The sequence below is a fragment of the Sceloporus undulatus genome, chromosome 2 (genome assembly GCF_019175285.1).
Source record: "Sceloporus undulatus isolate JIND9_A2432 ecotype Alabama chromosome 2, SceUnd_v1.1, whole genome shotgun sequence".
Taxonomy (NCBI): domain Eukaryota; kingdom Metazoa; phylum Chordata; class Lepidosauria; order Squamata; family Phrynosomatidae; genus Sceloporus; species Sceloporus undulatus.
Window position 1 is genome coordinate 18,343,308 of NC_056523.1, and position 12,473 is coordinate 18,355,780.

Consider the following 12,473-nt stretch of genomic DNA (forward strand, 5'->3'; position numbering starts at 1 on the left):
TTCACTCCTCCAGAAGAGGAGGAGGGAGGGAGCCAAGGGCCAAGAAGGAGGGAAGGAAGGAAGGGGGCAGGGATTGGGAAAGGCTCTCCCAGCTGTGCGCAAGGCTCTCTCTAGGCGTTCTGCAAAGCGGTGGCCGCCAAACAAACAGACCAGCAAGCTTTTCTCCTGCTGCTCCAGAGAAGAGGACCCAGAGCAATGGTTTCAAACGCCAGAAAAAGAGATTCCACCTCAGCATTAGGAAGGAGTGCCTCACAGGAAGAGCTGTTCAACATTATCCTAAAGCAGTGGTCCCCAAACTCTGCCCTTGAAGAGATTTTGAACTTGAGCTCCCAGAAGCCTCAGCCATGTTGGCCAATAGTCTGGGATCCTGGGAGCTGAAGTCCTAAATCTCTTCAAGGGCAGAGTTTGGCCCTAACGTTTGAGGGTGCAGTCTTAACTCTGCTCACATCATGGGATGCCTATGGCTGTGTTAGAACAGTGACGTCCAAACTCTGGTCTTGTAGGTGTTTTGGACTTCAGTCCCCAGAAGCCTCAGCCACCTTGGCCAATGGTCTGGGATGCTGGGAGCTCAAGTCCAAAACACCTGGGAAGGCCAGAGTTTGGACACCGCTGTGTTAGAACAATGTTCTTTTATGAAAAAATAAAATAAAGTTTTATTTTTACCCCGCCTCTCTGTCAGAAGACAATCGAGGCGGCTTACAATGAAAAAGAAGACATACAATGGCCAATACCCCAATTGTTTCCTCCCTCCCCTAAAACATTATTAAACACATTATTACAAACAATACATTAAAATAATTAGAGATGGATGAGTGGGAGTGCAGAGTACTGAGAGAGATGGTAGATGCAGTTCATTTGGTGGCTGGGTTTGCTATTCAGGAAAGGCCTGCTGGAAGAGATTCCAGCCTTTTTTAAGCTGTCTAAACTGGTAATGTGATGGATCTTCTCTGGCAGGCTGTTCCATAATCTGGGAGCGGCCTCTGGGTGGTTGTAGTCCTCTGGGTAGTTGCAGTCAACCTAGTCTTTATAGGTTGCAGTAGATTCTTCCCAGAGGACCAGAGTGTGCAGGATGGTGGAGTACTGTATATGGAAGAAGGTGATCCCATAGATAGGTTGGACCCAAGCCATGAATAGCTTTAAAGGCCATTACCAACAGCTTGTACTGCACCCAGAAACTAATAGCCAGCCAGTGTAGCGATTTTAAGATAGGTGTTACATGGTCACTTTTGGTTTTTCCAGTGACCAACCTGGCTGCCATGTTTTGGACTAAATGATGTTTCCGGACTAGGGACAAGGGTAGCCCCATGTAGAGCGCATTGCAGAAGTCAAGTCATGAGGTTACCAGTGCATGTACTACAGTTGCCAGGTCCCCCGGTTCCTGGAAAAGACGCAGCTGACGTATCAGCCGAAGCTGATAAAAGACACTCCTGACCTTCTCATTTACCTGATTTCACATCAGGAGTGACGAATCTAGGAGCACTCCCAGACTTTTAAACAATGGTAAAAATATTTTGTACGGTGGAGATTGCTAAGTCACAGCACTTGACAGGATGCAAAGGCTTGCAATAGGGATTGTATCATGTTAAGTGGCAACAGGCGATAACCATTAAAGCAACGCTCTCTGTAACTGCACTGAGACTCTGTGGATGTGTGGGTTGAAGACAATCAGTTGCGGATAGTGGTTGTTGGTGACTGTTGATGGAGTTGGTCAGATTGTTACACCACGGCCGGTGAATGTTGAGAGGAGTGGTACAGAGAGTTTGTGCAGATTTGTAAATATTGCAATGTATGAGAAAGAACCTCCAAGGACTTGGAAGAATTTCAACAATGACTGTGAGTTTATTCAATAGCAAGTACTAGCAATCCAGTCCAACCCCATTCTGCCATGCAGGAACTCTCAATCAAAGCATCCCTGACACATCCAGCCTCTGTTTAAAGACCTCTAACGAAGGAGACTCCACTACACTTGCACTCAGAAATGAGAAAAGTAAACATAGCAGTCTCTTGTAGACTTAAGGCCTAATGGCATTCTTACCCATTAATTAGGGCCAACCCAAAATGCTTCACTGACTGAGGACAAGATTCACTGCCTCACCATCACATAATAAACATTCTGTGGGCAGACATGAGTTGATATTTGAATGTGTCTTTAGTGCTAATTTTGCGATATTTCCCTATATACCTCTGCTAGGGCTGCTAATTTATTTTATTTAATTATTTAGGAACTTTCTATGCCTCCTTTCTTCCTGAAAGGAGCCCAAGGTGGCTCACAAAAACTCTTAAAAACCTTATTACAGTAAAACAATTAAAACATCACATAAAAACATGTAAATTTACAGACATTACAACCACAATAAAACCACAGTACCCATCCCATATAACAAACACCCCATATAAAAAACAAAAAACCCAATATCATCATGCTAACAATATCATCATGAAGCAATATAACTACCACAGTAGAAAAGCATCTGTACAATAACAGCAGCCCAATGTGAAACACTCAGCTTTAATTTTGCTTTTCAGAAATGTTGTTAAAAAAGCCGGGAGCCAATGTTAGTATCCATCCAAAATCCTATTTCAGAAGGCATTTCCCTAAAAAGTGGGTCTGACTGAAATACAGACCCTGTAGCTTGAGAAGTTCTTGAAAAGAAGTTTTTGAGTCATAAAGTCTGAAATGCTGTGGCTTTAAGGAACTTGAAAACTGTGATGAGAATTTTGTAGAATCTGAAGTTTGAAAATTTTGAGGCTTGAAAAAATTTGAAAGCAACTTCAATAGAACATGAGGATTGGAACTGTATGAATCCAAGGGGCTTTAAGAAGAGACATATATTTCTTCATTTCTCAAGGTACAGGATCTTCACAACTCAGGTTTTACAAAACATACATTAATAAACGTATAGGCTTTGTATTTTCTTTATATGCACTTTTATTTGGAAATACAGTAGATGCAATTTATGATTTAAATACACATAATTTATGATTATAAGGAGTTTTTGTAGTATTGCTAAACACCTTACTTTCCTTGGTAGTCTTATTCAGTTGGCCTTCCACATTTGTGGCTTTGACTTTTGTGGATTTGATTATTTGCAGATTTGATTAATATGTCCTCTCTAGGAACTTCAAGGTCTTCCAGCGCAACTCTGCTAGAAGATGACCATAGAGTTGTGCTGGAGAACTAAATGTTCATAGAGAAAAAACTTCTCTAGGCATTTGGAGGTCCTCCAACAAGATTCAATGGTCAATTTCTGGCAAATGTTCATCACAGAGTTGCACTGGAGGACCTGGAGATTCCTAGAGATGTAGTCTCTCAGGTAAAAAGAATAGTTGTTTTTTTATTTGCAGTCTTTCCACATTCATGGAGATCCTTTACCCTTAATCCCAGCAAATGTGGAGGGACTACTATAGTTTGTAGAATAGCCTGCCTTGGAGTGTGGTGGACTTTCCTTCTTTGAAGGTCTTTAAAGAGAGTTTGAATGGCTATCTTTCAGAAGTGCTTAGTATATTCCTGCACAGCAGAAACATAGGTCCAAATCACACTGCAGAAATAATCCAGTTTGAGACTGTTTTAACTGCCCTGGCTCAGGGCTAGGGAAACCTGGGAACTATAGTTTATTGTGGCACCAAAGCTCTCTCTGACAGAGAAGCCTCAATGTCTCCCAGAATACCCTGGCATTGAGCCAGGGCACTTAAAGCAGTCTCAAACTGGATTAGTGTTTTGGACCTTAGTTATCTTAATTCAGTGCTCCTGAATGGAGGACTTAAGTAGAAGGCCCCCCCCCCCCGTGGCCCCTTTCAACTCTATGGTTCTAATACCAAAAATCACTTAGATGAAATCTTTTACCTGCTTGAGAGAATATGTCCCACTGAACACAATGAGGTCGTTTTTCACTTGCATGAGATTACAGAGTACTATGGCCTGTTACAGACTGCCAAAATAAAGCTGCTTCGGGTCTCTTTGGAGGTATGCTATTTAAATGATGCATGGGTCCTAAGAGTCCGGAGGTCGCGCCAAAGCCACACTCCATTCCTAAGCACTGGAGTGCAGCTTTGGTGCAGCTTCCGGATTCTTAGGATGCATGCATCATTTAAACAGCATACCTCCAAAGAGACCCGAAGCAGCTTTATTTTGGCAGTCTGTAACAGGCCTATGATAACATCCAAAATGGACAAAACAGCAATACTTTTATATTATCAACCAAAATACATAAAATACATATTGCAAGTTTTTGGCACTCCACTGGCCTCTTCATCAGGCAAAGGTGTTACAAATCATACAGGAGAAAGAAAAATTATTATTATTGTTATTGTTATTATTATTATTAAGCTTTATTTATAAAGTGCTGTAAATTTACACTGCACTGTACACACAATCAATTAAAATAGATAAAATAAACCTGCTATGAAAATAATTAAACATAATACACATTAATACATCTTAACATTCAAATAATAAAATGTAGCAGACAACAATTTAAAATAACATTGGATAACAATCATGTAATGTTTGGGAACGCTTCCCTGAACAATATTGTCTCTAACTTAGTTTTGAAGCCAGTTAAAGAGGTGATGATGATGATGAACCGTGTTTGTGGGGGAAGGAGTGATGGAGCAGCAAGTGAAAAGGGGCAGGAAATAAGACAATTTTAGAGTCACACCCCTACAATTTGTCAAGATGTTGTTACTGTTGTTGATCTCAGTTAACATGGTATGGAGGGATATACATACAGGCAGGCCACTCCTCCTTCTGGTGAGACAAAATGAGTTGTAAAGTCCAGGAAATCAAATCTAAATTCTATTAGCAACTCAAAAAGGTTGAGATCAAGGTTGCCTCTGTCCTGTGTGAGGCTGCCACAGTGTTTAGGCAGGGAACACTGAATTTCTCAAAAAGCCTCCATGCTTTTCATTAGGAACCTTTAGGTGCTGATTAAGTAAAACAGGCCAAATGCTGTACCATTTTTTTTTAAAAAATGTTTAACCTTTGTTGGAAGTAGAAAAGACTAAGAGATCTGGGTATGTTTAGCCTGGAGAAGAGACAGTTAAGAGGTGATATGATAGCCCTGTTTATGTATTTGAATGGGTGTCACATGAGGATGGAGCAAGCTTGTTTTTTTGTTGCTCCAGAGACTAGAACACAGAGCAATGGATGCAAACTACAGGAAAAGAGATTCCAGCTCAACATTAGGAGTAACCTCCTGACAGTGAGAGCTGTTAGACAGTGGAACACACTCCCTCAGAGAATGGTGGAGTCTCCTTCTTTGGAGGTCTTCAAACAGAGGCTGGATGGCCATCTGTGTGTGGGGGGTGGGGGTGGGGGATGCTTTGATTGTGAGTTCCTGCATGGCAGAATGGGGTTGGTCTGGATGGCCTTTGTGGCCTCTTCCAACTCTGATTCTGTGATGCTATGATTCTATGAGTAAAGTCCCTGTCCATTGGCTCCCTCTTTAGGATTTGCCATATGGCCAACACAGCTACCCCTGGATATGAGATTGCAGGACAGAGATTCTTATAATGCAGACACCACCACCCACAAAATCTTCATGTTTCACATCTCCATCTCTGAACACTTCAGCTTGTAGAACGGGACCTCCCCCAATAACCATCAGAAGCTGGTAAAGGAAGAGACTGCTCTAGTTCCCAGGTTTTCCACATGGCTTGCATTGGTTCACAGAGAAGATCACTATCTAGATTCTCATGAGTAACTGAATGTGTAGGGTCACTTCAGAAGGAAGAGCTGCTGTTCAGAGAGACAGTGAGGCAGTCTAAGATGGGTTTTTAACCCCACACAGAAGAAGGGGTAGATTTTCTCTTCTGAGAAATTGCCTTGTAGTTCATAAAGCTGATCTCCATTATGGGCATTAAAAAATAATACTTGGCCACTTGTGTAGTTCAAAGAGACTCTTATTCTCTGTATCTTTTCAATCTCACACGAGTAAGCACATGGAAAGTGTAAGCCATTCCTTGGATTAGAATAATTTCCAATAGCCCAATAAGACCATTCTTCATGAAACTGGAAGTTCATTTTCCGATCAACAGACTCTCTGGCAACTCCCAGGGCCCAGTCATATCCTGCGACCACTTGCACTTCCCACCAGTGGTTTCCAGAGGTGAATCCTTCTTGGCCCAAAACACAGGGGTTGAAATCAAATCTTTTAGAGTTATTGGCCACATTCTTTGCACGGTTTTCCCTTAATATAGCCTTTGAATCTTTAGAGACAGTGAGTTCACTGTGAGCAGTTTCTGGATCAAGCATCACATTAGCTACAGCAGAGGAGAAAGGTAGGCGAAAGAGGAAAACAGTGAGACTGCTGGAAAGCCAATCTAACTAACTTGAAGGTACCAGATCTTCACTGATCTTGAAAACTAAGCAGGATCAGGCCTGATCAATACTTGTAAGGGAGACCCCGAAAGAATACTAGGGGCGATAGGCTACATTTCACAGGAAGAAATTAGTAAACCACCTTTGAATATTCCCTGCCTATGAAAACTATGAAATTCACAGCATTTCCAGAGTTTGACAAGTATCATAGAATCGTAGAGTTGGAAGAGACCGCAAGGGCCATCCAGTCCAACCCCCTGCCGTGCAGGAACTCTCAGTCAAAGCATCCCCGACAGATGGCCAACCAGCCTCTGCTTAAAGACCTCCAAGGAGGGAGACTCCACTACACTCCGAGGAAAGAGTGTGTTCCACTGTCAAACAGCCCTTACTGTCAGGAAGTTCCTCCTAATGTTGAGGTGGAATCTCTTTTCCTGGAGCTTGCATCCATTGCTTCGGGTCCTAATCTCTGGAGCAGCAGAAAACAAGCTTGCTCCCTCCTCAATATGACATCCCTTCAAATATTTAAACAGGGCTATCATATCACCTCTTAACCTTCTCTTCTCCAGGCTAAATATACCCAGCTGCCTAAGCCATTCCTCATAGGACATGGTTTCAAGACCTTTCACCATTTTAGTCACCCTCCTTTGGACACACTCCAGTTTCTCTACATCCTTTTTGAGTTGTGGTGCCCAGAACTGGACACAATATTCCAGGTGGGGCCTGACCAAAGCAGAATATGGTGGCACTATCACTTCTCTTGAGCTCGATACTATACTTTTATTGATGCAGCCTAAAATTGCATTGGCCTTTTTAGCTGCCGCATCACACTGTTGACTCATGTTCAAACTGTGGGCTACTTGGACTCCTAGACAGGTTCTGACACCATGCCCTATGAGGAACAACTTAAGGAGCTAGGAATTTTCAGCCTGGAGAAGAGAAGGATAAAAAGTGATATGATAGCCCTGTTTAAATATTTGAAGGGATGTCATATTGAGGAGGGAGCAAGCTTGTTTTCTGCTGCTCCAGAGAACAGGACCCAGATTGCCTTATACTCCCGGCTTTTTCACCCATCTGATAAACTCCATAGACTTTTGTTGGCAAGATTTATCCAGATTAGGTTTGCCATTGCCTTCTGTGATTGCGTGATTATGTCAGGAGTATGCCTTTTATTCCTGGCTCCCCCCACCCCCATTTGATAATCTCCTATGATAGGGTTGCTGTAAATTGGGATCAACTTGAAGAGCAATAACATAAACACAATCTCTTTCCAAACACATTGTGTGTTTGTGTGTGGGGGAGGGATGTAACTTCCTAAACATTAGCCAATTGGTATCATCCTTAACTAGATTTTGTGTTACGTTTGCAGGGCATGTTTGTTTTTGTTTTTCCCTCCCAAGAGGGGAGGGAAAAAAGGGCACCATTGGACTGAATTTTCTGTGAGCATCTCCAAAACATTTACCTTTGCAGACTCCTGCATTTACTTGTCAGCAAAGGACTCTATATACAAAACTTGCATTTTGTATAAACAAAATAGACAAAATAATTGAAAAACTGAAATATTAGATGATTTCCCCCCGTCTTTGATTCACTCATCATTCATTATTATAAAAGAGCAACTGTTTCCAATCTGTTGTCCTCCAGATATTTTGGACTACAACCTCAATGTTCTCTGAAACATGCAGGGGATGGGTTGTCCAAATCATCTAGAGAGCTGGCTGGTAGTGGGGAAAGACTGGTATGCAAGAATGGAAACACTGTGATCTAGGGCCAAGGAGGTGTGATTTAAAAACATTGATATCCAGTTAATCCCTAAAGGCACCAGATCTCATTTGATTTTGGAAACTAAGCAGAATCAGCCCTGGTTAGTACTTGGATGGGAGGCCACCAGAGAATACCAGGCCCTGTAGGTTGTAGAGGAAGACGCTGACAAAATCACCTCTGAGTATTCCTTGCCTAAGAAAATCCCATGAAATTCATAGGGTCCCCATAAGTCAACGGGAGACTTGAAAGACACACAAATGCAGTGGGAGAGACTCAAGCATCTGCTGATTTTATTCATAGAAATCACTGGGACTTTAAAAGATATTGAATTTTAGCCGGACCATACCAAAAAAAATTGTAACAAGCACAGACTTGTCAACACTTACCAAACAAACTACCTGTAGGTGCTGTACATGATTCATCAACAATTTTCTCTTTGCACCGGGAGTCTGCTTGCCTGTCTTTAGAAGTGCACTGGGATGCTTTAAAAAAAAAAAAAAAAAGGGGGGGGGGTAAAAAAGTTTGACATAAGGTTAGTACTCACTTGGAGTAAAGGAAATGTTGATAGGTGTTTCTGCCCTAGTTAACCAGAAAAAGTTTGTACAGGAGTACATAATTGCTATACTTTCCCTAGAATTACCCAATTCTGCCCAAGAGCTTCTGAGGAAGTGCAGAATGACTTTCCCTTGTAGAAACATGTTTCCTCATTCACTCAGAAACATAGATTTATATATACATACATTTTTTCAATAGTCGGATGCAACCTTCACTGCTATGGTTCTAGTCTATGGAATCCTGTGATTTGTACTTTGATGAGATACAGTACTGAGAATTCCCTACTAGGAAGATTTAATGGTGTGGTTCATGGCAGTGAAAGAGAGCTTTGTATCATTCTAAAGTTCTTCACAAAACTACAAATCCTGGAATACTGTAGGATGGAGACATGGCAATTAAAATGGTATCAAACCAGTATAACTGTGGTGCAGATATAGTCTAAGGATGCCATGGAATCTGAGGCCCTACCTGTCCAATACCAAATTCTATTTTCATGGTCTATGGCTACAAAATGGTGCCAGGCACAATGTCAGCTCAATGGCATGACATTGCTTACATGGATTTGTGTCTGCACGGCATAGCTTGACGACACACTTGTTGACTACAGTACTCTGCAAAAGGATGGGGAAACTGGGGGTGCTGCTACACTGTAGAAATAAAGCAGTGGTGAAAGGCAATAGCGTAATCTGTCCTGGGAGCACTGTTCCCTCTCTACACTCTCATCCATCCTTAGTGTGAGCACAAACAGTGATGCCTGCTGGAATTTTGTACATACTTGGGCATAATTTTCCTTTGCTTCATTCTTTAAATCCTTTGTTATATGCCCCTATGTTTTATCCTCGACTTATCCAAGGGTCATATTAAAATCCATAATTTTGGCCCTAAAACTTGCCCTCAACCTATACATGAGGTTGATTTATAGTTGTGTATATATGCTGGTAGTCATTAAAGTGGTGTCAAATGGCATGAATTCTTCAGTGTAGCAGCAGCCTAAGAAAAATCCTGCCTGAAATCATAGAACAATGCTGGGCTAAGTGGACCAATGGTCTGACAGTATAAGGCGGCTTCCCATATTCCCGTGTTTGTAGCTGGTTAAGGATTTTACCTGAGAAGATGAGAAGAATCACAGCCAGTTTCAGAGCAATGCTTCCCGCCAGCAGAATTCCCAGGATGATTTTCCACCAGAGGAATAGGAAAGGAGCTGTGAAATGAAATTTTGTGGTCAAAACACAGCAGAAACCAGTATGGTGGCTTCTGGGAAAGGTCATAGGCATGTTCATAGGATTGCCTCCAGTTTTGGGAGGGCTTTTGGAAAGAGAGTCCGATAACAATAAGTGAAGCAGGGTTGCCGATGGTGTGGACGTCTATAAAAACAGTGGGGATATGCAAATACGCCAAGTGCATTCCCATCATCATGGGGGATTCTGTGGGTCAAAGTAGTTGAAGACATCTGTATTAGCACTTGTTCTCCACAATCCTGGGGTCTTTATACGATTATAGCACTATTATTTCACTTTAACAGCATGGCTGTGTTCAGTAATATCTTAATCAGAACTGATAGTTTAACTTTTTCAAAACTTTTGTTTCATATATTGTTCTATCAGTTTTAACTTATATTGTAACATGCTTTGAGAAGGCATTTTGGGATAACGGTGAAATAGCAGTCATCAAACAACAAACAAATACAGTTTATTAAGATCTTTCTTAGCAATGCAACAACCCCATGCTGCAGCACAGACGCATAGCAAAAAATAGAACCACCTGGAGTGGCTTCTTTTTTGCAACGCCGGAAGCAGGAAGGTGAGCCGCCATGACGCCACTTCCTGCCAGCAACGTCTAGTTGTGTACAGCAGTGGTGGCATCATAGCATCCCCTGTATGGATGGGAGGCCACCATGATGCTGGCACTCGTACGTATTAGGGTTCGGGAGCGTGCGGTGGCTGCGTGCTCCCAAACCCTAATATCTCCACCACCACGCCACAAAGCTAGAAGAACTCTTTCAACGGTGGAATAGATTGTACAGCGCACCTGCTCCATACACTGGCACGCCATATGCAGCTTTCAGTTTACGCAAAAGCCGTACTGCAATCTATTGAATGGTGCACGCGCCCATGGTGCACATGTACCATGCTGCTGTGAGGGGTCCAGAATGCATCCCCATGTAAGGCAAGTCTCCACTGTACTGTTGGGGGGCTTTAAGTGGAGGTTGGATGGTCTTCTTTCAGGAGTGCTGTAGTTGTGTATTCCTGCATGGAAGGGAGCTGGACTAGATTATCTTTATGATCCCTTCCAGCTCTAATAGTCTGTGCGTCCATGGAATCCTGGAATATTGTAGTTTAGTGAGACACTCCAAACACTCCTTTCATAAACTTCAAACTCCCATGGAAACATGGTGGCTAAAGTGAAAGATAGTGCTATAATCGTCTAAGATCTTTTTGCACTGCCACTCTAGTCAGACTGAGCCAGCAGTAACGGAGAGGGATATTGAAAGCTGAAATCCAAAAACGTTGTTGGCCATTGCTGTTGTAAAGAGATGCATGATATTACAGACCTCTACCACATTCCTTTTTCTTCCCTCAGCTGATAATATATAGTTAGCGTTCATGATTTTCTTTATGCTTGTTGTTGTGTCCCTTTAAGTCATTTCTGATTTATGGCATTCCTAAGGAATTTCCTTGGCAACATTTCTTCAGAGGGTTTTGCCAGTACCTTTCTTCTCAGACTGAGAGAGTGTGACTTGTCCAGGGTCACCCAGGGGGTGCCCATGGCTGAGCAGGGATACAAATCTCCAGTCTCCCAGAGTCCTAGACGAACACTCAAACCACTACACCACATTGACTCTTTTCATTCTACTAAACTACACTTAAACTCACACAGAACTGAAGATAATGACTGATACCTTGAGTTGTACTAGATGGTGTGTCCATTTCATCTTTTCTTCTCCCAGGAGCAAGTTCTGTCTGTCTCTTTCCAGCTTGGTCCATCTTTCCATCCATACAAATGTTAAAAGGATTTGAACAAAAGAAAAAGCTCAGGATGGTTTAACAAACACAGTTGTTGTTGTTGTTGTTGTTGTTGTTGTTTTAAAGAGAACTAACTGTGTTGCAAGGCTGTTGCACATGTTTCCTCATGTATGTACATCAGCTTGCGGAAAGTACTGAGTTCCTTAGAAACAATGGACGGACACCCAAATATGAAGTCAGCAAGGAAACTGGGCTTGCGGTATTAAAGTCATGGCCTTGCTCCAAGGATGGCAACATATAGCTTTGAGATATGTCAATGTACCACTTCAAGGATTCTTTTGTTTTAAAAAGTGCTTGCCTTCATGATTCCAGTCCCCTAGGAACTGACAGTTGTGTGGTGACAAGGAGAAATAGCATTACTTGGAATATTGTGATTGCATTTCAGCATCATAACTATGGTTCAGGGGAGATGGAAGATCTAGCCCATTATCTTTTAAATGTATATATTTATATATTTATATGAGGATCCTAGGGGACAATTCTGTGTGAGCTTTTGAAAGCAAAGGCAGGCTACTTGCAGCATGACACTATTTGTGATCTGCTGGCAGACAGCTCTAAATTCATTACTATTAAGTTGCTACTTTTGTTGTAGCTGCCCAAAACATCCATAGTAATTTTATAAAAGTAATAATTGTGAACTGTAATGGGGATGAGATGTTGTAGGTGGAATGGAACATCAGTTTGTTTTGCCACTGACCACCTGCTACCTGATCTCTTAAGGGTTTCCCTATCTCTGTTTATAAGTTAATAGGTTGTAGTCTAGCAAAATGTATGGCCATTGTTTATAATATTTTGTAAAGGTCATTGTGCCTTAT